The sequence below is a fragment of the Rhinatrema bivittatum genome, chromosome 9, assembly GCF_901001135.1.
Source record: "Rhinatrema bivittatum chromosome 9, aRhiBiv1.1, whole genome shotgun sequence".
In the NCBI taxonomy this organism is placed as follows: domain Eukaryota; kingdom Metazoa; phylum Chordata; class Amphibia; order Gymnophiona; family Rhinatrematidae; genus Rhinatrema; species Rhinatrema bivittatum.
The window spans coordinates 33,519,074-33,542,943 of NC_042623.1; the positions used below are offsets into that span (position 1 = coordinate 33,519,074).

Genomic DNA, 23,870 nt, shown 5'->3' on the forward strand with positions numbered 1-23,870 from the left:
GGCAGGGGAGAAGAAAAGAGGGTTCGCACTCACAAAGCGGGGAGTAGCTGGCTTGTTACGGCGGTTACTACCCCAAACCAAATGTGCCTGATACTTCACTTTCGATGCACATCCAGCATGGCTCTCTGCTTCAACAGCATGGGAGAAGACTTATACGTCACGCATATCCAGCATAGCTCCCTGCTTCAACGGCAGGGGAGAAGAAAAACAACCAATAAGGGCTAATAACATAGTCTGGGTAAAACAAATAAGCATGGGTGCAGCTTGCTTATTGCGGCGGCTACTACCCCTAACAAATCAAGCTAGATATTTCCTTGGATGCAGCTCCATCACTGCTCTCTACATTAAAGGTGGGGGTGGAAGGGAAATAGAACCAAGAGCTAAGAGAAACAGATAAGTATGAGAGAAAATATGTGTGAAGCTTGCTGGGCAGACTAGATGGGCCATTTGGTCTTCTTCTGCCGTCATTTCTATGTTTCTATGTTTCTATAACCAGCCCTAGAACTGATCACTGAGGCACTCCACTTATCACTCTTCTCAGAATAGGTTTTATTTACAACTACATGCTGTCGTCTGTCAGTCAACCAATTTGTAATCCATTCCACCACCTTGGGATCCACTCCCAGGCTTTTCATTTTCTTCACAAGCCCATGTGGGGCAGTGCCAATGACTTAGTAAAGAAATGAGGGGAAAACCACAGTTCACTATAGCATATGGCTCTGTACCAGGAAATAAATTTGGCTGACTAAATGGGTCTTCCTGGCCTTATCTAACATCATATTCTATATGTATGCTTTACTAAGGATCCTATGTATCCAGAGTGTAAAATATTTGGTCACCAGCTTGCTAACGGTGAATAGAAATGCAAGCTTTGCATGTCAGCATGAGGAGCTGCAAGGGAAAGACAAAGTGTGTGTCTCGGAGCTACTATTCTCATCTTCTCATGTGTCCTACTGGTTAGGAGAAAGGGGAGCAGAGGAGATTGACAGAAAGAGAGGGAAGATAAAAACCACAGAAAAGGGAGAGGGAGAAACTAAGACAGAAAAGGGGGAAGAAAAAACAGGAAGGTAAGAGATGAAAAAGAAATGAAGATGAGGGGAGAGAGAGCAATCTATTTCATGCCCTCTGTGCTTGTTCTATGCCATCTTGAGTTTCCAATACCATTTTTGCTCCCACCAGACCCACTGGAAGCCTGCTCCATGTATCCACCACCCCTCTCCGCGAAGCAATGCCTTCTCAAGTTTGGCCTCTTCCAGTCTCATAATCCCTTGCACTATATAAATGAGTAACACTATGTTTAAAGCAATGATAAATTAACAGCATATGCACCTTTTTTGTTGACTTTAACAGTCAGAGCATTTCTGCATCAAACTAGTGAAAACAACTAACCCTGTGAGTGTCACATCTGATGGGCCAGAGATGGTCTGTTATACAAATGCATTCCAATTCCAGAGCAGTGCTCAAAGATCTTAAACAGAAAGAGAGAAAATAAATGTACAAAACGGCAGCCATGACGACATCTGCAATAACTGAACAGCAACACACCCATGTGGTGACCCACTCTAACTGGCAAGAATGGCCTCAAGAGTGCAGCCATCAAGTCTTGCTGCACTGACAATGTTCCCTAAAATACTCAGTTCATTTTAGCTGAGCCCAACCACAGAGGCCACAAAAATATCCAGTAGAGACTACTTTTGAGAAATGATGTCCTAAAGTACTCGTGATATGCCTTTCAGTCCTTAGACCCGCTTGGCACCTCCTTTTTCCACCATCTGCAATACATATACCTCAGAATATTGCCATGGAAGACGCATTATGTAATTGTAATGAGCTCAAATGGCTAAAGCATGCCAGGGTGTTTATAGCCACCCAATCTTGTTAGTTCCAAGTTGCTGGGTTACTATGCTTTATCATCATCGTCATATAAATGGGAGAAGAAATTGATAGGTCTGGCAGAGGCTCGATCCTGCTGCTCGGAAAAAGGAATAGCTGCTTCTCCAACCAAATGTGCTCCCCCCTCATTTACTTTGTTTTCTTTTTTTTAGCACAGAAGCTTAAAAACCAGTGGGGTCTCACACTCCAGAAAGGGAACTAGCTGAATGCCACTTTCTAACAATCATGAGAACCCCAAGGAATTCAGACCCAGGGACCTGAGCCGATTTAACAATATGCAACCTGGAAACCAAGGGAACATGTACCAGAAAGCCGGCCAGTCAAGGCAGACATGGGAGCTAAAGAATCTTTACTAAACATATCTAGAAAGAGAAAACTAATGCTCATATGTACTTAAACTGTGAAAACTTTCACTACAAAGAACTGAAGAAAAACATAGCCAAAGGAGCATTGTTCCATGACTTTTTCGCATAAACAGAGAGTGTGACAGGAACAAACAATCTCTATGCCCCATCCAATCTCCCATCTACCCCACCTACTGCAAAAGTAGCACGGAGTCTACTTATTTCCAGCTTTTCTTAATGTAGATGTTCAGATGTAGCACTTGCCTTTTCATTGGTAGCTCAAGGCAAGTTATATTCAGGTCGAGTAGGCATTTCCCTGTCCCCAGAGGGCTCGCTTCCCCTAACATGCCTGTCCCATACGAAAACATACTACTGCTTTACATTACTAGGGTTCATCCCTCCAGCCTTGAAACTGAAACTTGTTTTCCACAGTAAAATAATGTAAAGAATCTCTTTACAGAAAGGGTGGTAGACATATGGAACTGCCTCTCCCAGTAGAGGTGGTAGAGACGAGGACTGTATCAAAATGTTAGAAATTATTGGAGGAGCACAGAGGATCTCTGAGGAATAGGAAGGCGCTCTAAAGCAGGAGATCTGGGTGGGCAGAGCGAAAGGGCCATATGGTCTTTATCTGCTGTCATGTTTTATGCTTTTATGTTAAAATGCTTCCTGCTTGTGCATGATTTTTGACAGGTATCCGAATGCCTCTATCACATCCTCCTCTCCACTAGTTTCAAGTCTCACCCTCTCAGCTTCTGTTGTCAAATTGTGTAGAATCCCTTCAGATATCTACTGATTTTTCTGCAATTTTTAATGCAAAATTACTGTTTGTTGATTTTAACAAATTTAAATTAATAGTGAATATGGCATTTGCAAAGGTTTGGACACTCTTCCAGTTGATTCATTACTCTTTTTTTTATTAAATTGTTAATGAGGCCCAAAACGTTGACTGACTTGTTAGTTCGATAAAGATCATTTCATGGATCCAGGGTTGAACAAATACTCAATTCCTTCTAAACGTTCTGGTTGTGATTGCTGTTCTTGTGTCTACTTTCAAAGTAGCTGCCTCTGCATTTGAAAATTAAGATGATTCACTCTTAGAAAACAAGGAAAGGCTTAAAATATCTCCAAATGTTTCCAGCTATCAACTTCAGATATAGAAGTTACATGAAACTATCAAAGTTAGGGTAAGATCTGGAAGAACAAGAAAAATCTGATGGAACCCACTAAAAAACTTAGCTGACTCCGGAGGAGTTGTTTACACCACAATGATCTGTATGGAAGAGTTGTCAGAAAGAAACCTGTAGGGAAGAGTTGTCAGAAAGAAACAAAAAAGTCATCACCTAAAGTAGGCAAAACAAAACCCTGATAAATCTGAAACTTTTCGGAACAAAGGGCATTGAACTAATGAAACAAAATATGACCTGTTCAGCCACAATCACACAAGATCCTTTTCTCTCCAAATGTAACAAACATCTGAAGAAATGAACACCTTGTCAGGAGCAGACTTATTATGCTTTGGGGTTTTATGGCAGCTAGTGATGGCTCCATAATTTTCCTTTTGGGGAGGGGGGGTCATAAAGGGGGCACAGTGAATTTCAGGGTGGGCAAACGCCAAGAGCCTTTCCCTCCAAACAAAGTGGTCCAGCCAGTCTGGGGAAGGGGAAAACTTGTCTGGGTGGGCTCTCATCCACTGTCACCCACTCTGGAGCTGCTCCTGCCAGTAGCGAAAGAAATATTGTGCTGGTAGAACAAAGAATGGGTTCAATTCAATATGAATATATCTTAGAAGCTAATGTCCCAGAGTCAGCAAAGAAACTGAAGCTGAAAAGGGGTCGCTTATTTCAGCAAGACATAGATCCAAAACATAACCCAAAATCAAATAACAAACAAGAAAGATGAAGATTTTGGAATGGCCTCCACTGTCTCCAGAGTTGATTATTATTGAAAATCTGGGGAGAGATCTCAAACATGCAGCGCATGCAAGGATACATAAGAATATTTCTGAAGCAGAAGAGTAGGGAAAATTTTGAAAAGCAAGACTAGAAAGACTCTTGGCTGGCTACAGGAAATGTTTAGATGCTGTTATTTCTGTTAAATAAGATGTTACAACTGACAGAAAGGGTGCCGAAACTTTTGCATAGGCCATAATCACTGTTTTATTATTTTCAATCTGTTCAAGTCATCAAATTAACTAATTTTATTTAAAAACTTGCAGAAAAATATCATGTTTACAGTAATTTTGTGCTATGGAGAGGTTGTGTCAGCTTCTGCTCTCTTAGAAATTCCCTGAAACATACAATTTGATCAGGAGTGCCTAAACTTTGACACCACTGCAAGTAGATTAAAGCCCCTCATCCCTGATCATCCAGGTAGAGAAAGCACTCACGCTTGACATAACCTTTCCTAGCAAATCCATGCTGCCTTATACACTGTAAGAGATAATCGCTTAATTCTGTCTGAATATCTGCAACATGTTCCCATTACCAAATGGCACAGAGAGGGGATACAGACAAATAAAGGCAGATTCTGAGAAAAGTGATGGAAACAAGTCAGTTGGCCAGAAAAGGAAGCTAGACGGGAAAAAATAAAGTAATGAAAAGGATGGAGAGAACAGAGGGATGGCGTATCAGATTCAGCAAGCTGGCAGGCCTCATTTACAGAACAGCTTCTCTAATCATACAAGCTACATTAATATTAGCACAAAATAGAAAAACATGTATTGAAAGAAGGCAATATACAGAGTCTTCAAGCGTTACAAGCTTGGCGACAGTATTCAGGTGGGAGAGAAGAGGAGGTACAGGCATTAGTTCTTATGTAGCTGAAAGGGGGAGGGCCAGGTCTGTTGTGCTCTTTTGGGAAGTGAATATATTTATCGTGCTATTTGGAGGAAGGCGAAGGCTCAATCCGATAAAGAGGGGGAGGAGTGAGGGAGGAGAGGCTTAAAGTTCATTGGAAACAGAAGACATGCCTACATGTCAGGAAAAACTGATAATCAGAGGATAGGGACAGGTCCTTGACATTGCAAGTGGAGAGGCGACAAGTCTAATTTGTACTGGAGCAGAGACTGTATGTCCTACAAGAACGGGAGCTGATAGGTCATTTATGTCCCCAAGAGCAGAGGATACTAATGTCCTGTTGGGGACCGCAGCAGGACAACATGGCAGGAAGGGACAAGCCTGCAATTGCTTCAGAGAAAGTCATCATAGCACATTTACCAGACATACATGGCTTTGCTTCTTTCAACAGCTTAATGACAATCAGTTCCCGGAGCCACTACAAGCTCTGGGTCTTGAGACATCACTGACACCTGCTGCGCCAAGAGAGAGAGAGAAACAAACTGTTCCAGCACATTGCTCTGATCAGTCCCACGCCTCATCATGTCATGCATGATACACAGACTCCATAACAAGCACATCTAGCATGAATCAGTGCCAGCCAGAAGGCCAATGACAGACCAACTACAGAAATTCAGAAAAATGCTGCCTTGCCTTTCAATCGCTTGCTGCTCTCCACCCTGGACCAATGTGAGATCCATAACTGCATCTTCAGACACAGACAGTCTGAAGTGGAGGGGGCGGGGGTTGTCACCACATAAATGTGGATGTAATTGTGCTGCTGGAAGGTTGGCAAGAAGTTGATAAAGGTAAGAAGGAGCCAAGAAATGGTATCAACTGGATCAGGGCATTGCTCAATTCTACCGGTGTAGTAACCAATCATGGCGTAACAGTACAATGCTCTCTTCATTTATGCAGACGTCATACTGGGAATGGATAAGGACTACATCCCTTGATCATGGCTAAATTATAATAATAAATTCAGGGAAATAATGGAGGAAAAAAAGACATATGTCCTGGAGAAAGCAGGTGATACAGCTCAGGCTTAAGCAGATGACAGATAAACTGAAAAAGAATGGTAGCCAGGCACAGTCCCATCTGTCTGCAGGTGGGAATGCAGATACAAGAGGTACCAAGCACCACCATGCAACCATAGTTGCACTTGCCTCTTCCCTGACTAAGTTCGGGCACATGTGCCCTCAGTGTGCAAACAATCACCATACCTTCAAATAAATCAAGAATGAGGGCTAAGCTCCAAACCAGAAAGTGGTGACCCTTCACTAACATATGGAAAGCAAAGTCACATGAATAGTAATGTGCACCAGGTATGACATAACCAAAGCCCACTTGGAAGCAAGCTGGAGACATGGAACAAGTAGGCCTTTAGGGACAAAGAAAAATATATAAGGAATGACAGAAAAGACAAAAGAAATGTGACTTTAAAGAAGAGGCTCTTGAGCGTTGTAGTCTACAATGGATTTAAAACTGCACCCAGCTGGGAGCAGACCACGGATAAGACATACAGGCTGCGTTTTCGACGCACATCTATTACCCCTTATACTGTAAGGGGTAAAAGCACCTTGAAAAAGCACAGCCAAACTCGCGAAAACTAATAGCACTCATCACATGCAAATGCATGTTGATATATTGTAACATAGTAATGACGGAAGAAAAAGACCAAAATGGTCCATCTAGTCTGCCCAGCAAGCTTCCCAAGATAGTAACTGCCGCTCCGTGCAGGTTACCCCCATGTTTCTCTTAAGGGTAGTAACCTCTGCTCCGGGCCGGTTTAGCTTTTTTATTTATTCCCATTCTCTAGCCTTTTAGGGATCCACAGTGTTTATCCCATGCCTCTTTGAAATCCTTCACCATTTTAGTCTTCACCACTTCCTCTGGAAGGGCATTCCAGGAATCCACCAACCTCTCAGTGAAGAAATATTTCCTGACATTGGTCCTAAGTCTTCCTCCCTGGAGTTTCTACTAAATTGTTTCCAATGGAAAAGGTTTGTTAACGACCATGGATCGCTAAAACCTTTCAAGTAATTGAAAGTCTGTATCATATCACCCCTGCTCCTCCTCTCCTCCAGGGTATACATATTCAGGTTCTTCAACCTCTCCTCGTAAGACCACCCACCATTTTGGTCGCCCTTCTCTGGACCGCCTCCATCCTGTCTCTGTCTCCTTTGAGATACGGTCTCCAGAACTGAACACAGTACTCCAGGTGAGGCCTCACCAAGGACCTGTACAAGGGGGTTATCACTTCCCTTTTCTTACTAGATATTCCTCTCTCTATGCAGCCCAGCATTCTTTTGGCTTTGGCTATCGCCGTGTCACACTGCTTCGTCGACTTCAGGTCGTTAGACACTATCACCCCAAGGTGTCTCTCCTGCTTGATGAGCCTATTAGTTAGTCACCCGGGATACTGAAAGGCAGGCATTAATCATAGACAGTACCGGGAAAGTGTACAGAAAAACAGAAAAAACTGCTTTTCTGTACACCCTCAGACTTAATATCATAGCGATATTAAGTCAGAGGTCCCAAAAAAAAAAAATCTGCCCGTCAGCAGGTTAAAAAACAGACGCCAGTAAAATTAAGCTTCAGTTGTCTGACCCATGGACAGCCACCGCTTCCTCTAATAAGGAGGCACTAGGGACGCGCTATTGTCCCTAGCGCCTCCTTATTAGCACGGGCCCTATTTTAAATAGAGAATCGCACGCCCAGGAGAGGTGCCTGGGCATGCGTCGGGAGAGCGGGCGCTCAACACGGAGCGCCGGCTCTCCCGCACATTATATTGAATTGGCCTGATAGCCCACCAGGGAGTAAGTGAAAGCTGTAAATGGAGAAAAAGGGATACAGGAAATGTCATCACTATAACCAGAAGGTTGCTGGGTAATGTAGTTTGAAGTGGACAGAAGCTATGGAGACAGGCATGGACAGAAGCTATGGGGACAGGCATGGTTTAAGCATAAAGAAAAATCTCTTAGGAAAGCAGGAAAAGGGCAACAAAAGAACAGAGTCAAGGAGCTGCCAGGAATACAGGACACTCAGAAGAGTCAGAGGGAGATTATGGTAAGCCTAGAGCTACCATACCAGGTAGTCACAGTCCTGCAAAAAGCCCAGGGAACTCATGGCTTGAGTCCTAGCGTAGAGAGTGGCATGTTATAGCTTTAAAAGGAATTTTAGGTTGCTGCATAGAGTTTTGTGCCTAACTCTATATCAATTCCTGCTGTATATGTATGGAACGCTACTACCTCAAAGAAGGAATTGTGTTGTCATCTGTTAAGTAACAGAACTCGAAAGCTTTGCCTGATCGCTCGATTGTTTTCGGTTATCTGGCTGCACAACAGGACAGGGAGCAAGCAGCATCCTGTCACAACAAGATACAGGAGGGCTTTGCCATTGGATTCAGGATCCCTCCAGCCAAATAATTCTTCACCACAACTCACCAGAGTAGCAAGGCTGAACCCGCAGGTAAAACTAAAGCTGGGCTGGGTGACCAGCCCCTTCCCAGACATGATGGTATCACTGATTACTGTAGTACTAAAAGGGAACTGGGCAAATTCTGATACACAACCTGTTGGACCCAGAGGGGTGCTCAATGAGGGATGTTTGCCTCAAGAGCAAGGTTCAATTCAATGCAGGTTGTCTGATGGCACTGCTGAGCTGATACAAAGCTAAAGGGCAAAGGCAGAATTCGAAACTGGGTTTCAACTACGCCCAGTACACCCAACAGCATTCTATTACTGTGTTTCTAATTTCAGGGATACTACTATTTTGAGAAATACATGCCCAATGTGGTGCTCATTATCAAGCACTTTTTGAAATATTTAGTTCTTTCATAAATTGGGTAACAATCCAAATCACAGTGATTAAGATCACTGTGCATTTCTTGGACAACTTTTTGTTTCTCAGGCCTGCACCACCCTTAGAGACAGTTTCAGCTCAGTGGCCACAGCCTTTAACCCAACTTTGGCATATATCATGATAGAAGTAATGGCCAGCGTACTGATCTTCCTAAGGATCGAGCTTAGGATCTGTGGCACTGTCATCCAGACTGTCCAGGGTGAAGCTGGAAAGACTAAAGGGCTTAGGCTTCTCCAAGCCCTTCAACCAAGGACATGGTGGTCAAATTGGGCCACTAGCGATCCCTCATAGGCATCTGAATTGCATCTGTTGGGCAATACCCATGGGGCATATAACAACATACAGGACGGCTGCAGTTAGAGCAGGCCCACACCTAAGCATGATTAAGATGTCTAACCATATGTGACTCACCCTTGAACAAGTGCAAAAGCGCGTCTCTATAGAAGGAATTACCTGTTTCTAGCTGTGACTTGAAGTTGAAGTCCGATGTATCTGGGGGCTATGGTTTCAGTATTTTTTGCCAAAGAACACTGTGGGTCATCTCTTGGCTAGAGGCATGGATGACAAACAGGCCCATTAAAGGAAATACCTTCATGAAACTATTCCCAATTATGATCAACAGTGCAATTTGGAAACAGAAGTTCAGGGTCAAGGTGATCATCTTTTGATGTGAGAACATTGGGATAGTAGTGGTCATTAGCAAAATATATATCAGGTGCAAACAAGTTATAGATCCCTTACGAGAATGTGTGCTGTAGTGTGTGCAACTCATCTGATGGGATGGGCGAAACAAGTATACGGGCTGCAGATGGACTCTTGCATTTCCAGTGGTCTCTTCATGGGAGCAGAGTTGCCAAGGTGGATGTGGCAATTCAGGGTGAAGTAATATGGGAACTGCTCAAGAAATTGTTAGCCCCAGAGACCTGGACTTCCAGAGGATGAAGCACATCACGTGATGGCAGAATTACCTAGCAGGGTCTGTGGCAGAGAGCCATAGGGACAATCACACAGTTGCATAATGCAGGCAATGGGAAGGGCATCAAAAGATGGGTGGTGGTCTCCCCTTTAGCAGGCCACTCCTTTCAAGGCTTCTGCCTGGGGAAATTCTTATCAGAATCTTCTGGTAAAGAAATTCATGGTGGGGTAGGTTACAACAGGTGTGGATCCAATTCTTGACCAGAGGTGCCCAGGTACCTATGGCATCTTATTTGAATTATGTTAGGTGCTGCCTCAGGTATGTATGTCCCTTTTTGAGGTGATGCTGTTCGGCCTTCACCCTAGCACTGTCTGGCACACTATGGGTTTGTGGCTGTCAATCCCAAGTGAGAAAAACAACCAAGAAATCTGTCTGTGGATATCACCACCATAGATGAGGACTGGTCTCAAGAACGACAAACAGAGCCAAGGTGGAGGAGACCATTAGAGGGGCACAATTATTCTACAGACAATCAGGTGCCTGTAGTTCCAACTGCTGAAAGACAAAGGAGGAACTACAAAGCCAAAAACACAAAGAAAAAGCATACCACCACAGACTCATTATAGAACTGCCCTGCACGCTCTGAGCACTACATGCTAGTACCCACACATGCAAGGGGCAGCAGTAGGGCCTCTCTCTCCAGCCAAACAGTAACTGTACTCAGTTTTAGAATGAGAGCTTCTGTCTTAATTTTGTGCACTGTATGTGCAGGAAGATGTGAGGAGATGGAGGAAGTCCACCGTATGTCCCTCTGTGACATACCATTGGGTGTGTCTGGATCCCCAATAGTTCATGACAGAGAGAAATAGAAATAGGAGAGTGAGCTTTGGTTCTGTATCTGTATAGCCTGGAAGCTTCATCTGCTCATTCCTGTTCTTCCTGCGTACCTGGAGTTTGAGCACTATGAGACTGATGCTCAGGTTTTTCCGTACATTTTATCCACTCCTCAGCCTAGCCATCACAGTGACTGTTTTCATCCGAGACTGGCTCCCTTCAGAACCCAGTACACATGCACCCTATGGCCTGACCAAAGATAACTAGGTTTCCTTCCTCCCAGTGACTGGTCTTCAGCACCCTCTCATTCCCAGTACATGTTCCAAAACCTCCCTAAAAATAGCTTGTGAAAGTTAGCCATGCTACTTCTTACTGTCATTAATCTATTACAGGAAGAGGTTCATATATAGATGTGAAGGCACACTTGGCCTAGGCTGTGAAAGAGGAACTTCTTTTCTGAGTGAGTCTGACTCTCGTGGAGTCTCTAAGAGAGTCTGTTATTGAACTCCCTACTGGGATGGAAATGATTTAGGCCTTTCTGGAAGGAACAGGACAGAGGAAGACATAATTCATTAAGCCAGACAGAAAGGTCATGGTATTAACAGCCACCAAAGCTGGCATCATGTCGTTAACTTGCCTGCACAGTGTACTTTTCAGGATGATCTGTTGCCAATATTCATGACTGCTTCTTAGGTCAGCGTAAGATAGGCAGGGCATAGAACTGGAATAACCAGTTCCTGGCTGCACCCCTCCACAGTGAGCAAGCTCCTTCCCTGGCACAGCAGCACAGTTACTAAATTTACCTAAATGTGCACACAGTTCAGAAATCCCCACAACATATGTGGTTGTAAAAACATCTGTAGCTCTCACAAGGCAGAAGACAAAGACCTCTGAATCACTCCATCAATATGAACTATCAGAATCCTCTTCGTAAAGACACAGTAAGTAACAACAGATAAAGAACAAAATGGTCCATCTAGTCTTCCCAGCTGAGATTCTTGTACTTTGTGAAGATACATGTATAAATCCCTAGATGCAACCCAGCAATCTCTCTTCCTTCCCCCCCATGTCCTAAAACGTTTTCGCACCTCTGTCCTCTCCATCTGTACTAATCATGCCCAAAATCTGTCACAGTAATGGCCTCCATCACCTCCACTAATAGACCATATCAGGTCTTGCCATCTTCAATTTTGCTTCTTACAAAACCAATACTTAAGCCAACCTCCAGGTTCCCTTCTCTGTTTTATTACCAAGTTTAGTAGTAATCCCCACAGCCATCAAGGTTAGCAATGCTCTGTATCACTGCTGCTCCATGAAGCTGGCCCCGGTGCTTTCTTGGAAGCATAAATCATCAGGTGCCATCTTCAATAAAACTATTGCCCACAGACTGCTCTCTGCTTTCCTCTATCATGCCCACCAGTAAAGATTGGCTAGGCAAACTAGAAGGGCCTAATGGTCCTTCTGGATTGTCATATTCTGTGTTTCACTGTGAAATGATGGAAGCAACCAGTGCCACAATAGTAATAAAGCAATTGTGCTGAAAGTGAAAGCTTTTTCCTCAAATTAAAAAATTTCGTTTGAAAAACTGTAAAAGGCCAAAGAACCTGAGCTCCCAAGTCGTGAGTACTACCAGCTGTTAGAGACAGACTACACACCTGGGTCTTCAATATATTCATTCTTGGGGTTGTGCCTAGAAAAGCTGGTCAATATGTTTTGGCTGTGAATCTGGGAAATCATATATGTTATAAGTATACTAGAGACATGCAAGATGGCTCTCTGATGAGAGCCCTGTGGGAGGGAGTAAAGCCTTTCCTGACGACTCATGAGGGAAATAAGGACAGAGACTGTGCAGGGAAGGAGTGAAAAGAAAAGATATAATGAAACACTAGTTTTGTACTTCTCAATAATGAGGAGAGAGCAGCAGCACCCAGCTGAACTTGGCTGAAAGTATATGGGGAGGACCGTGGTGAGGGATTCCGTTTGATTTGCATTAACCTCCTTTCATCATTAGAAAGGCCACTCTGTCAGCATCAATAGAAGCACTATGAGTGTCAGCAGCTTGAGGGACTTGCAAATAGCCCATTATGAAAAGCTATTTGGAGAACAATGCTACAGTATGGCGCAGTATGACACAAGCATTCAAATATGAGACACATCTGCTTTTCAGGCGGGCTGGGACTGGGAATGCTTGGGGGGATAGCGTTTACAGCCCCCCTAGGAGGAAGGAGTCCCAGGCATCACTATACAAAAACTTACTGGCCAAAACTCAGAGCACACATACCAGAAGCCACAATCTGCAGACCTGATCAAGGATTGTCATGACGACTGCTAGGCTAGCTGGGCAGAGGGCTGAGAATAAGGAGAAAGTTCCAGGTTTTTGCAGATGAAGGCGGATCGCGCTGCAGCCCCAGTAGAGGCCAAGTCAGACTGAAATGGCAGCACAAAGAAGCCAGCAGAAAACTTAAAAAGGCTCTTGCTGCCCCTTTCCTTTTGGTGAAGGAGGAAGAATAAATCATTCTCAAGCGAACAGAAGGAATCTCTCGCTACACCATTTCTGTAGGAGTCACGTCTTCACCAATATAATGAATCCCCCTTTTCAGGAGCCTCACTTCCCCTAGAAGTCCTGCTAAAAACTTTGTGCTTGAACATCTCTAACCTGTCCCAGGGTACTTGCCAGGTTCTTATGGCCTGGATTGGCCACTGTTGGAAACAGGATGCTGGGCTTGATGGACCCTTGGTCTGACCCAGCATGGCATGTTCTTATGTTCTTATGTAATGCCTTCAAAGAGGAATGTACCGTATCTTCATTTTCTGCAGAACCTACAGTTTCCATGAGAATTCACTGCTTTTTAGCCATAAATTCCTAGGAAAGTATTTTACTGAAGGCAGAAAATTACACTGTTTCACTCCCCCCCCCCCAAGTCAAGAGAAAAGATGAGGAGCAAGAAGAGAAAGGGAGGGGATAAGAACAAATACCAAGAGCATAGTTCAAAGAAAAAGAGTAGTTGGGTAGGCATCATGGACACACACATCACGTGAATTTTGTGGTAAATCTCAGCTATTAACGCAACTATTAGTTAGGCCTGAGATCTCTCCTAGGATTAAAGCAACTTCATTGGTTGTGATTGGAGGCAACATCAGAGTTAGGCCTCAAGACTCTCCCTTGCATTACTGAAGATGCTGTGGCCATAACGGGAGACACTATACCTTGTTTGAAGAGAAACAAATTTCTTTATCTCAACAAAGAAATCCATCGTCTGCTTCCTTCCCTGTGAAATGTATAAGCCTTATCCAATTCAAAATAATCAGTGCATTCTTGGAAAAAACTGGGTGTCTTATGCCGCCAAAAGCTTGGAATCGATCATTGAGATGGGCAGTTTCAGTGCTTCCAAATATACACAGTGTCTGACCTTTCAGAGCTGGAAAAATTCCAGGTGCCAGGTTTATTTATTTATGATGATCTGTTGACCGCCTTTTTGAAAATAAATCACCACCCAGGGCAGTGTACAATGGTACTAAGAGCAGGGAGGGAAGAGGTAGTATAAGTTAGGCATTGCACCCCATTCCTGTTATAAGTTCCAGATACAATCAATCATAAATGGTACATGGAGTAAATAACATTGGTACAGCTGCATTGATATATTATATAGGATGATACTACACTCAAGTCTCAGGATGCTGATGCTTACGAACAGTACACCTTAGCTACCAACAGTGGAAAAGTACTGATGAGATTGGTACAAGTATATAAACAGCATTTGGTGTAGATGAAGTACCTCGTATGCTGCATCAGTCACACACAGATGTTGATCATTATCTAATCGTGACATATCGGGTGCCTGGGTGCCTAAAATTGTTGGCTCTGGACAATACTATTGGAAGAATGGCGGAATATAATAATCTACAAAATCAAACAAACAGAAGAGATGCCAGCAGAGTCCAGGGTGAGTAGAAGGGGCTGCAGCAGCAGCTGCTAGCAGGACAAGTCACAGAGCGGGTACTAACAGAAATCCATGAGAGTTACAGTGAGAAGGGTAAAGAAAAGTAAAAGAGAAAGAGAAAGAAGCAAAAAAAAATTGGCAAAATAAAGAGTAAAAGAGCAAAAAAAAAAAATGAGCAAAAGAGAAAAAACAATTTTCCTTGGCACCTGGAAGTTTTTGGCTGGCATCAAAGTCTTCTAAATATTTTTCCACCCCAGGCTCTTTATAGAACTTTTTTTATCTTTTCCAAAGATCACAACTAATTCACAGATGTGACCATCATCATGTCTCATATTCTCACCCATTAGGGCCCATTATATGGCAGACTGCTCTGACATGCAAAAACATATTATGCTTTCTAGGCAAACCTGTCTACCAGCCACAGGGTTAAACATTAAATCTGTGATGTAAATATCCGTTTGTGCTGTCCAAATATTATAGATACTTTGTGGTTTACAAATAGACTAGAATGACCCTGCTATTCCAGTACTGTGACACACCTGCAGTTCTGCTAAATCACCTCACTCATTTCCTGCAGTGCCTCCTATTATGGTGCTATGACCCAGACATGGTTCTCTCCCCTCCCTGCTATTTCTATTACTAGGTCTTGCTCTTCGATGTGTATAGTTTTTGCCATTTTCTCTTCAGCAATAGACAAAAGCTACCCAAGTGCCAAGGACATGAGCGGATTCAGTATTAAAACCACCACAGTATTCCACAGCTTCTGATGCAGTCTCACAAATGTTTCTCAGTCATCAGCTCCAGTAAGAAGCTGCCCCCCTAACGCCCTCTCCCCCTACACTATTTTTATTAATTTATTTAAAAGCTCCCAATATCGCCTATAGAGAAAAACCATGCCAGGCAGTTTACAGTAAAACATGCACAATAAAAATACAACAAAACAAACATCAACACAATAATTAGCATATTACACAATTCTCAGTCACTAATTCAGGGAAAGCAACTAGCTCAGCATGGAGCTGCAGTTCCCTATGCTGGTACACTGTCAAAGTCTCACCAGCAATATTAACTGGCAAGCCACATGCTGCCAACCTAGAATTGCATTTTGTGACATTAAACCCGTTTATCACGGTCCTGTTCCCAGGCCAGGACTCAGCATTCACAGTCTCAGCCATTGCACCATGGCAGGTGTGAGAAGCAGCCCTGATACTCAGCCCCCCCCCAGCTGAAGCTTGTCGCTGCACTGACTGGGCTATTCCTCCTCCCCAAGTAGGGGAGGAGGAATAGCCTAGTGGTTAGAGCAGTGGACTATGAACCAGGAGACCAGCGTTCAAGTCCTACTGTTGCTCCTTGTGACCTTGGGCAAGTCACTTTACCCTCCATTGCCTCAGGTACAAAAACTTAGATTGTAAGCCCTCTGGGGATAGAGAAATACCTACAGTACTCGATGTGATATCTCGATTGAGATCGAATGTCAGTATATAAAAAAAAAAAAAAGTTTATTAAATTATGAAACCAGGAATGCCCCTCCTCCCCAGTTCTGTATTTCCAATTAAAACTTTTTGGGAACCCTGGATAGCAGCTCATAGAGTTCCCAGACAAGTCATCTCAGAAAGCAACTCAGGCAGGTGTTATCAGGGAAGGGCTTAAAGTTGCCTCCATGGGCAAGTCAGGAGATCATTCTATAATCCATAAAGTGAGGACGAAGGAATCTGAGCCAGCAACAGGCCTGTACTGCATTAACACACAAGTCAGAATTCCTGCATCAAGCCACCTAATCTGGGAGTCATCAAGCAGCCGGGCTGCTTCTAACACTGGGAAAGATAGGATGGAGGAAGGGCCACTTTTCAAAATCTAACTTCCTTTAATCTTACAAACACCAACAGTTACCCACCTCAAGAGTCAATAATATATGAAATCTGTTCAAAAGAGTAGATAAGGAGGCAGTCTGCAATTCCCTTGCCTGAAAACCAGTGTAATACTGCACCAAACTGGCTACAAGCCTAACAGTAGAAATAAAGCAAATTAAATGATTGGTCCATCCAATCTACCCAGTTCAGATTATTTCACTTTAGTTAGACAAGCATTTAACAACCATACTCCACCCAATACCAATTCCCCACCCCTCTACCCTGAGTTTCACCTGATCCTTCAACTCTTTTCCAACAACTGCTTTCCATTAGGGATGCACATTTGTTTAAAACAAAAGGGTAAAACATGACAAATCAGTACATATTCATTTCCTTTACGGACCCCTGAAATGAAGAGGGTTCCATGAATGAAACAAAAAAAAATATTCATCTCATTTGTTTACATTTCTCATTCAAGTCTATGGCCCTGCTTTAAGTAAATAAACAGGTGCAAGTAACTTAGCAACAAATTCATGCCTGTGTGACATAAGCCTTATCAGAGCTGAGTCAGGACAGGTTGGCAAGGAAACCACACAAGACAGGTGTGAGTGAAGCATCTCTCCAAACTAGTCTATAGCTGCTGTTTGGATCAAGTGATGCTGACATCCTACCACTGTAAATTCTGAGCATAACGTCGGTATATAAAAAATGTTAAATAAATAAAAATAAATGTGCAAGAAGCAGACTATTTCCTCTCCAGCTACTGGCAGAGAAAGCCATATTTATAGAAACTCTGAGTTAATAAAAAAAAATAAAAAAAGCTTTGAAACTTTTGAATTTAGTACTGGTAAAGGGCTGATTCTGATCTCTGTGCTAAAGCAGTCTCATTCACTGTGCCAGCACTGCCAGAAAAACAGGCAGTGGCACTGCTGCTGATTGTGATTTTGATTGTAGCAGAGCTTAAAATGCTAGTGATTTTTTTGTCTCTGTCTGGACAAAAGAAAGTCTTGGTAGCTTCTGCTGATTCCTCTGCTCTCTGGCTATGTATGAGGTTTCTTCCATTGTAATATTACATAGTTAAAAAGGAAAACGATAGCCCCAACTAATAAACCAGGGATAGCAAATTGATTTAAAAGATTAACATTTATTTAGATTTTAAAATTCCACTTTTTGGCACTTCAACATGTACATCAAAGCAGATTACTACAGGTATTTCCCTATCCCCCACAGGGCTCTCAATCTAATTTTGTTCCTGAGGCAATGGAGGGTTAAGTGACTTGCCCAAGGTCACAAGGAACGACAGTGGGATTTGAACCCTGGTTTCTCTGGGTTGTAGCCCACTGCTCTAACCAGAAGGCTACTCCTCCACTCCAATAATAAATTTTGTCTCATCTGCACATCTGATCACCTCACTCATCATATTCCTTTCCAGATCATTGTGTCTCTGCCATGAAACCATTACTAAAGTAAACAACTTTCTGGACGGCATGAAAATATATTAATAGACAATGAAATCCTGTGATAAACTATTATGAGAACAAAGTTGGACACCAATTCCTAGAAATGGTGAAATAGCATTAAAGTTTCAAAATATTAGTAATCAGGGTGGATTACAGATGCCTTGACCCCCAGGTAGTACCACAGCCACAGGCTTTCCTATTCCCACCCACATACTGCAGTAATAAACCCTTACCCTTAATCTGCATGGCTTGGGCCCCAGGCGACTTTCCCTAGTCAAGCATCCCTCACCTCCTAATCCCATCGATATCAGCCACTTCAATATGGCAATTAAACTCAGGGAAAGAGGTAGAAAGCCGAATTGATTTGCAAATTAAATCAATGCCAGGTTTAAAAGCCCTATAAATCCTAACATTTCACAAACATATCTTGCCAGTAACCTTCCAAATGCTAGACAAATTGAGTCTATTGGACATCCAGTGGAAGACCCCACTTCAGCCCAGGCTGGCTTTTGAAGGGCTGTGCACCCATATCTAAATGCAATTACCGGTAATGCCTCTTTGCTGGAATGTGCCATTAGCTTAAAGGAAGCAAAAGTAATTCCGATGCCCCCAAAATAAGCAATGTAAAGAAGTTCAATAGGTTTCAGTGTCAACCAGTACTGAAAAGTGTATCTGAATGGATCAGGTCATCTCACAAGCTGCTCTGCAAAGCAGTTACTGAACAAAGCAGTGCATGAAATTCACACTGAAGCTGAGAAAAGCCCACGTACGGAAATCAAAATCCTAGATTTCAGCAAAACATGCAATCTCACATATTCAGAAGATCAGCCTACTTTCTATGCAAAATACAAAAGTTAAAATAGGCAACATCAAATCTAAATGTGCTGAAACAGTGGGCAGGGTTGCCTAAAGTATTCTGTGACCTCTTTTATACCTAAATTATGGTTAATGATGTCCAAAATACCCATGGCAAGCTACATATGCCAATGATATTACATATAAGCAGCAGAATGAGCTTATTACAGGGTGACCTGGATTCCATTATAACATGGATGGAAGGCAACAGGCAGACGAATGGAACTGGGATTATAATGATAGAAATTAACACTGACACAATATCACATCCATATTGGACTATTATTATTATTATTATTTATTTCTTTTATATACCGACATTCAATCGAGATATCACATCGGTTTCCAGATAACCAAGAGAATAGGGCGTAGTCCGCCCTATTTTACATTATAACATGGTAACCAAAAAAAAAAAAAAACAATTATAACATATTATAACAGTGGTACATGGAACAAAAGGTTATAGGATATAACAAAAGGTTATAGAAAATAACATATGTACATGAATGTGTTGTTGATAAAATAAATTTAGGATTAGGGACTTGTTGGTTAGGTAATTTAGGAATAGAGGTGGGGGGGATGAGGGAAGGGAGGGGGGAAGGTGGGGTGGGAGGAAGTAGCGGAGTGAGGGATTCAGGGGGGTGAGAAGACTTGAGTATGGGATGAGGTGGGTGGCGTTCGGGCAGGTTAAGGGTCGGGTGGGAAGGCTTTTAAAAACAGCCATGTTTTTAGGTGTTTTTTGAAGGTTTGCAGTGATGGTTCATTTCTGAGACAGGTGGGGAGGGTGTTCCATAGGGTGGGTCCCGCTATTGTTATGGCTCGTTTGCGGGTTGCGTTGAGGTGTGCAGATTTGAGATTGGGGATGGCTAGGAGGCCAGTGTTGGTGGATCTGAGGGTTCTTTGTGTGGGGTGTGGATGTATTGCGTTGTTTAGCCAGTTCATTTTGTTGTTGTGTATTTTTTTGTGCATGAGGGTGAGTGTTTTGTAATGGATTCTTTGTGTGATGGGTAGCCAGTGGAGTTCTTTGAGGGTAGGTGTGATGTGGGAGGATTTTTTGTTGTTGGTGATGATTCTGGCGGCGGCATTTTGTAGAACTTGGAGGGGTCTGATGTGGATTTCTGGTAGGCCGATGAGAAGGGAGTTGCAGTAGTCGAGTTTTGAGAGGATAATTGATTGAAGGACTGTTCGGAAGTCGTGCGCTTGGAGAAGGGGTTTAAGTTTTTTCAGGGTTTGGAGTTTGAAGAATCCATCCTTAATTGTATTGGAGATGTGTCGTTGAAAGTTGAGTTGGCTGTCAATTGTTACTCCTAGGTTTCTTGTGGATGGAGTGAGTGAGATTTGTGAGATCTGTGGCACTCCCGTGTTGATTGAGGTTCCTGGGTGGTTGGAGGGGGTGCACTTGAGGGGATAAGAGGGACGGTCATCGTGGATGTGAAGGATTTCTGTTTTGGCTTGGTTGAGGCATAGTGATAGTTGGGATAGTAATTGGGACAGATTTGAGCTGAGGTTGTTCCACTAGCAACAGGTAAAGATATGGTTCATCAAGAAAAAGTAGCAGCTCCCTTTCACAAGATCCCCACATGCCAGAGAGGATCAAACTTGTACACAGCTAGATGTGCCTCTTGGATCTGCGTTCTGAGATGGGGAGGGGGAGGATGACAGAGTCCCATACACAGGTAAGATTACAGACTTAACTTGTTATTGTCTTTTACAAAAGGCCCAGATAGGCAGGGATGTACAGATAGCAGGGTGTGACACAAAATTCTCCCCGTGAGCTGACTTCAAGAATGACACAAAAGGAAGGAATACTGCTCAGATACATTAAACCCGCACAAGTATTTCTGGCCTTTCCTTCTGTCCTAAACACTGCTGCAATTAAGTATAACTTAACACTACCAATAATTTACAAATCCTAATTAACAATGAGAAGAATTAAACAGCAGCCTTACTAGTTTACTTTATAGACTAAATATTTGGAATGAAGGACAAAATGTTCATCAAACTCCACTCCTCTAACAGACCAACTAGAGATACTCTCAAAGGCACCCTGAAATTTCCCCCTACTAAAGCTTCACGCCTCTCGATGACCAAAGACAGAGCTTTTTCGATAGCTGGCCCATCTATCTGGAATAGCATCCCTTCAAGTCTCAGAGTGGAGCCTTGCCTGTTAACTTTTAGAAAAAGACTTAAAACCTGGCTCTTTCACCAAGCCTTCACCGACCCACCAGACAATCACTAGTTGTCCTTCACGCTTACCCGTTATGATGATTATACTCACGAATGGACTCTGACTCTCCCAGGTTAAAGCACCATTAAGCTTTAACCCGTACGCCCTATGGCATCACTTCATATTTATTTCCTGCCTTATCTTCTTTCCAGCTTGTTTCAAGCTTCCAAGTTCTCTTCCCTGTTGATTGTAACTTTGACTCATTCCTACTTACTGTTTATCTTTCGTTTACTTGAATAGTTACCCCAGTTTTTTATTCTTGTTAATTGTAAACCGATCCGATATGGTTATTTACTATGAAGGTCGGTATATAAAACTGTTAAATAAATAAATAAATATACACATCACAGTCACCCAAGTACTTCTTTTCATTGTCCAATTCACAAAAGCACCTGTGGAATACACAAACATACTCCAACCATCCACAATTAACTGTGGAGCATTCCTAGAATCCTGCCTCATTCACAACCAATGTCATTCCACAGAAACAAATATTTAATGCCCTAATTGTACCCAACCCATCGACGCATGTCTCAGTGGCATGGGACACAGTGTTCCATTTACAGAAAAATAACCAACACACACCATCCACACATGCCAGCCTTGTACATTATTATGCCACAGTTTCAACCCCAGCCATTCGTGTCCCAATCACATCACACAACTCATTAGCCATTAAAATGATCCATTCTACACACTATTACCAATGCATATCCCAATCACACCTTGCACAACTACACACATTCCAGACAATCTGGTCTCAATCAACACCCAGTATCCAAATGCTTGAATCTCTATCAAGATGACAGAAAACATAAAACAAAACAAGGATAAAGACTCGAAGAGGAAAATTTGTGGGCACTCAGTAACCCAGGCAACTAAAATGTCCAAAATGCCCATGGTAAGCTGGCACCTGCAGGGGTCATACGATATTGCTGTAGCCCCAAGCATGCCACTGGAAAGGGAGGAGCCTCCAGAGGGTCTCAGCCCAGGGAGAGCAAAGGAAAAAGAGAGAGAGAGAGAGATCAGCATAGCACCAGCCAACCTGAGGAGAGGAGTGAGGTCGGAGTGGGCCAGAAAGGAAGCAATGCTTCTGGGTTACCCGAGGTAAAGGTGTCAAGTGGAGAGGAGGCGACTAAAAGCAAATTAATTAGCAAAGAAAAAAAGGACGACAAGAAAAGTCAAGAAAAACAGTGCAAAACAAAGCAGGGGGTGGGTTTTTTTTCATAATTTTCCTGGCATCTGATTTTTTCAACCCCTGATTTAGGGAAAAAAAAAGACGACACTCTAGGCTCACTTTCTTGAAGTTAACATAACAAGCAAAAGGTAAAGACTGGAATTTAGAAAAATCTTCTTTTACAGTGAGTGCAAATTTCAAAAACCTGCCATTCAGACTTTCTATTGCTGCATCAGATAGATATTTCACCTCTGATTACATTAGCCTGCAAATGTGTCAGTCTTTAAAATGTATGTTATATGATCTCATTAGGTCACCGTACATGTCAATCTATAATATGTATGCCATGTATTCCATCAAGTTCCTGGATGGAATAAATGACATTTTTATGGAGCCATTGGTCCAGGAACAGACAAGGGAGGGAGCAATTTTAGATCTAATTCTCAGTGGAGGACAGGATTTGGTGAGAGAGGGCCGCTTGGCAATAGTGATCATAATATGATCAAATTTGAATTAATGACTGAAAGGGGGACAAGTAAGCAAATCCACGGCTCTTGTGCTAAACTTTCAAAAGGGAAACTTTGATAAAATGAGAAAAATTGTAAGAAAAAACCTGAAAGGAGCAGTTACAAAGGTAAAAAGTGTGCAAGAGGCGAAGTCATTGTTCAAAAATAACATCCTAGAAGCACTGTCCAGATGTATTTCACACATTAAAAAGGTGGAAAGAAGGCAAAACGATTACCGGCATGGTTAAAAGGGGAGGTGAAAGAAGCTATTTTAGCCAAAAGATCTTCATTCAAAAATTGGAAGACGGATCCAACAGAAGAAAATAGGATAATGTATAAGCGTTGGCAAGTTAAATGTAAGACATTGATAAGAAGGCTAAGAGAGAATTTGAAAAGAAGTTGGCCGTAGAGGCAAAAACTCACAATAAAAACTTTTTAAAATATATCCAAAGCAGAAAGCCTGTGAGGGAGTCAGTTGGACCGTTAGATGATCGAGAGGTTAAAGGGGCACTTAGAGAAGATAAGGTCATCGCGGAAAGATTAAATCATTTCTTTGCTTCGGTTTTTACTAAAGAGTATGTTGGGGAGATACCCATTCCGAGGAGATTTTCATGGGTAATGATTCAGATGGACTGAACCAAATCACGGTGAACCTAGAAGATGTGGTAGGCCTGAATGATAAACTGAAGAGTAGTAAATCACCTGGACCGGATGGTATACACCCCAGGGTTCTAAAGGAACTAAAAAATGAAATTTCAGACCTATTAGTAAAAATTTGTAACCTATCATTAAAATCATCCATCGTACCTGAAGACTGGAGGATTGCTAATGTAACCCCAATATTTAAAAAGGGCTCCAGGGACGATCCGGGAAACTACACATCAGTTAGCCTGACTTCAGTGCCAGGAAAAATAGTGCAAAGAGTTCTAAGCATCAAAATCACAGAACATATAGTGAGACATGGTTTAATGGAACAAAGTCAGCATGGCTTTACCCAAGGCAACTCTTGCCTCACAAATCTGCTTCACTTTTTTGAAGGAGTTAATAAACATGTGGATAAAGGTGAACTGGTAGATGTAGTGTACTTGGATTTTCAGAAGGCGTTTGATAAAGTTCCTCATGAGAGGCTTCTAGGAAAAGTAAAAAGTCATGGTATAGGTGGCAAT

General features: G+C 42.6%; 1 protein-coding gene and 1 long non-coding RNA gene across 2 annotated transcripts in view; one reads left to right on the plus strand and one right to left on the minus strand.

The window, feature by feature from the left end:
* The window catches only part of SBF1 (SET binding factor 1), a 342,170-nt gene that overhangs the window by 306,923 nt on the left and 11,377 nt on the right, over positions 1-23,870 (minus strand). The window lies entirely within an intron of this gene.
* LOC115098757 overlaps positions 8,414-23,870 on the plus strand; it is a 30,183-nt gene continuing 14,726 nt past the window's right edge. The window contains exon 1 of the long non-coding RNA XR_003858605.1: positions 8,414-8,545. This is a non-coding gene — a long non-coding RNA (uncharacterized LOC115098757). The remainder of the gene's footprint in view (positions 8,546-23,870) is intronic.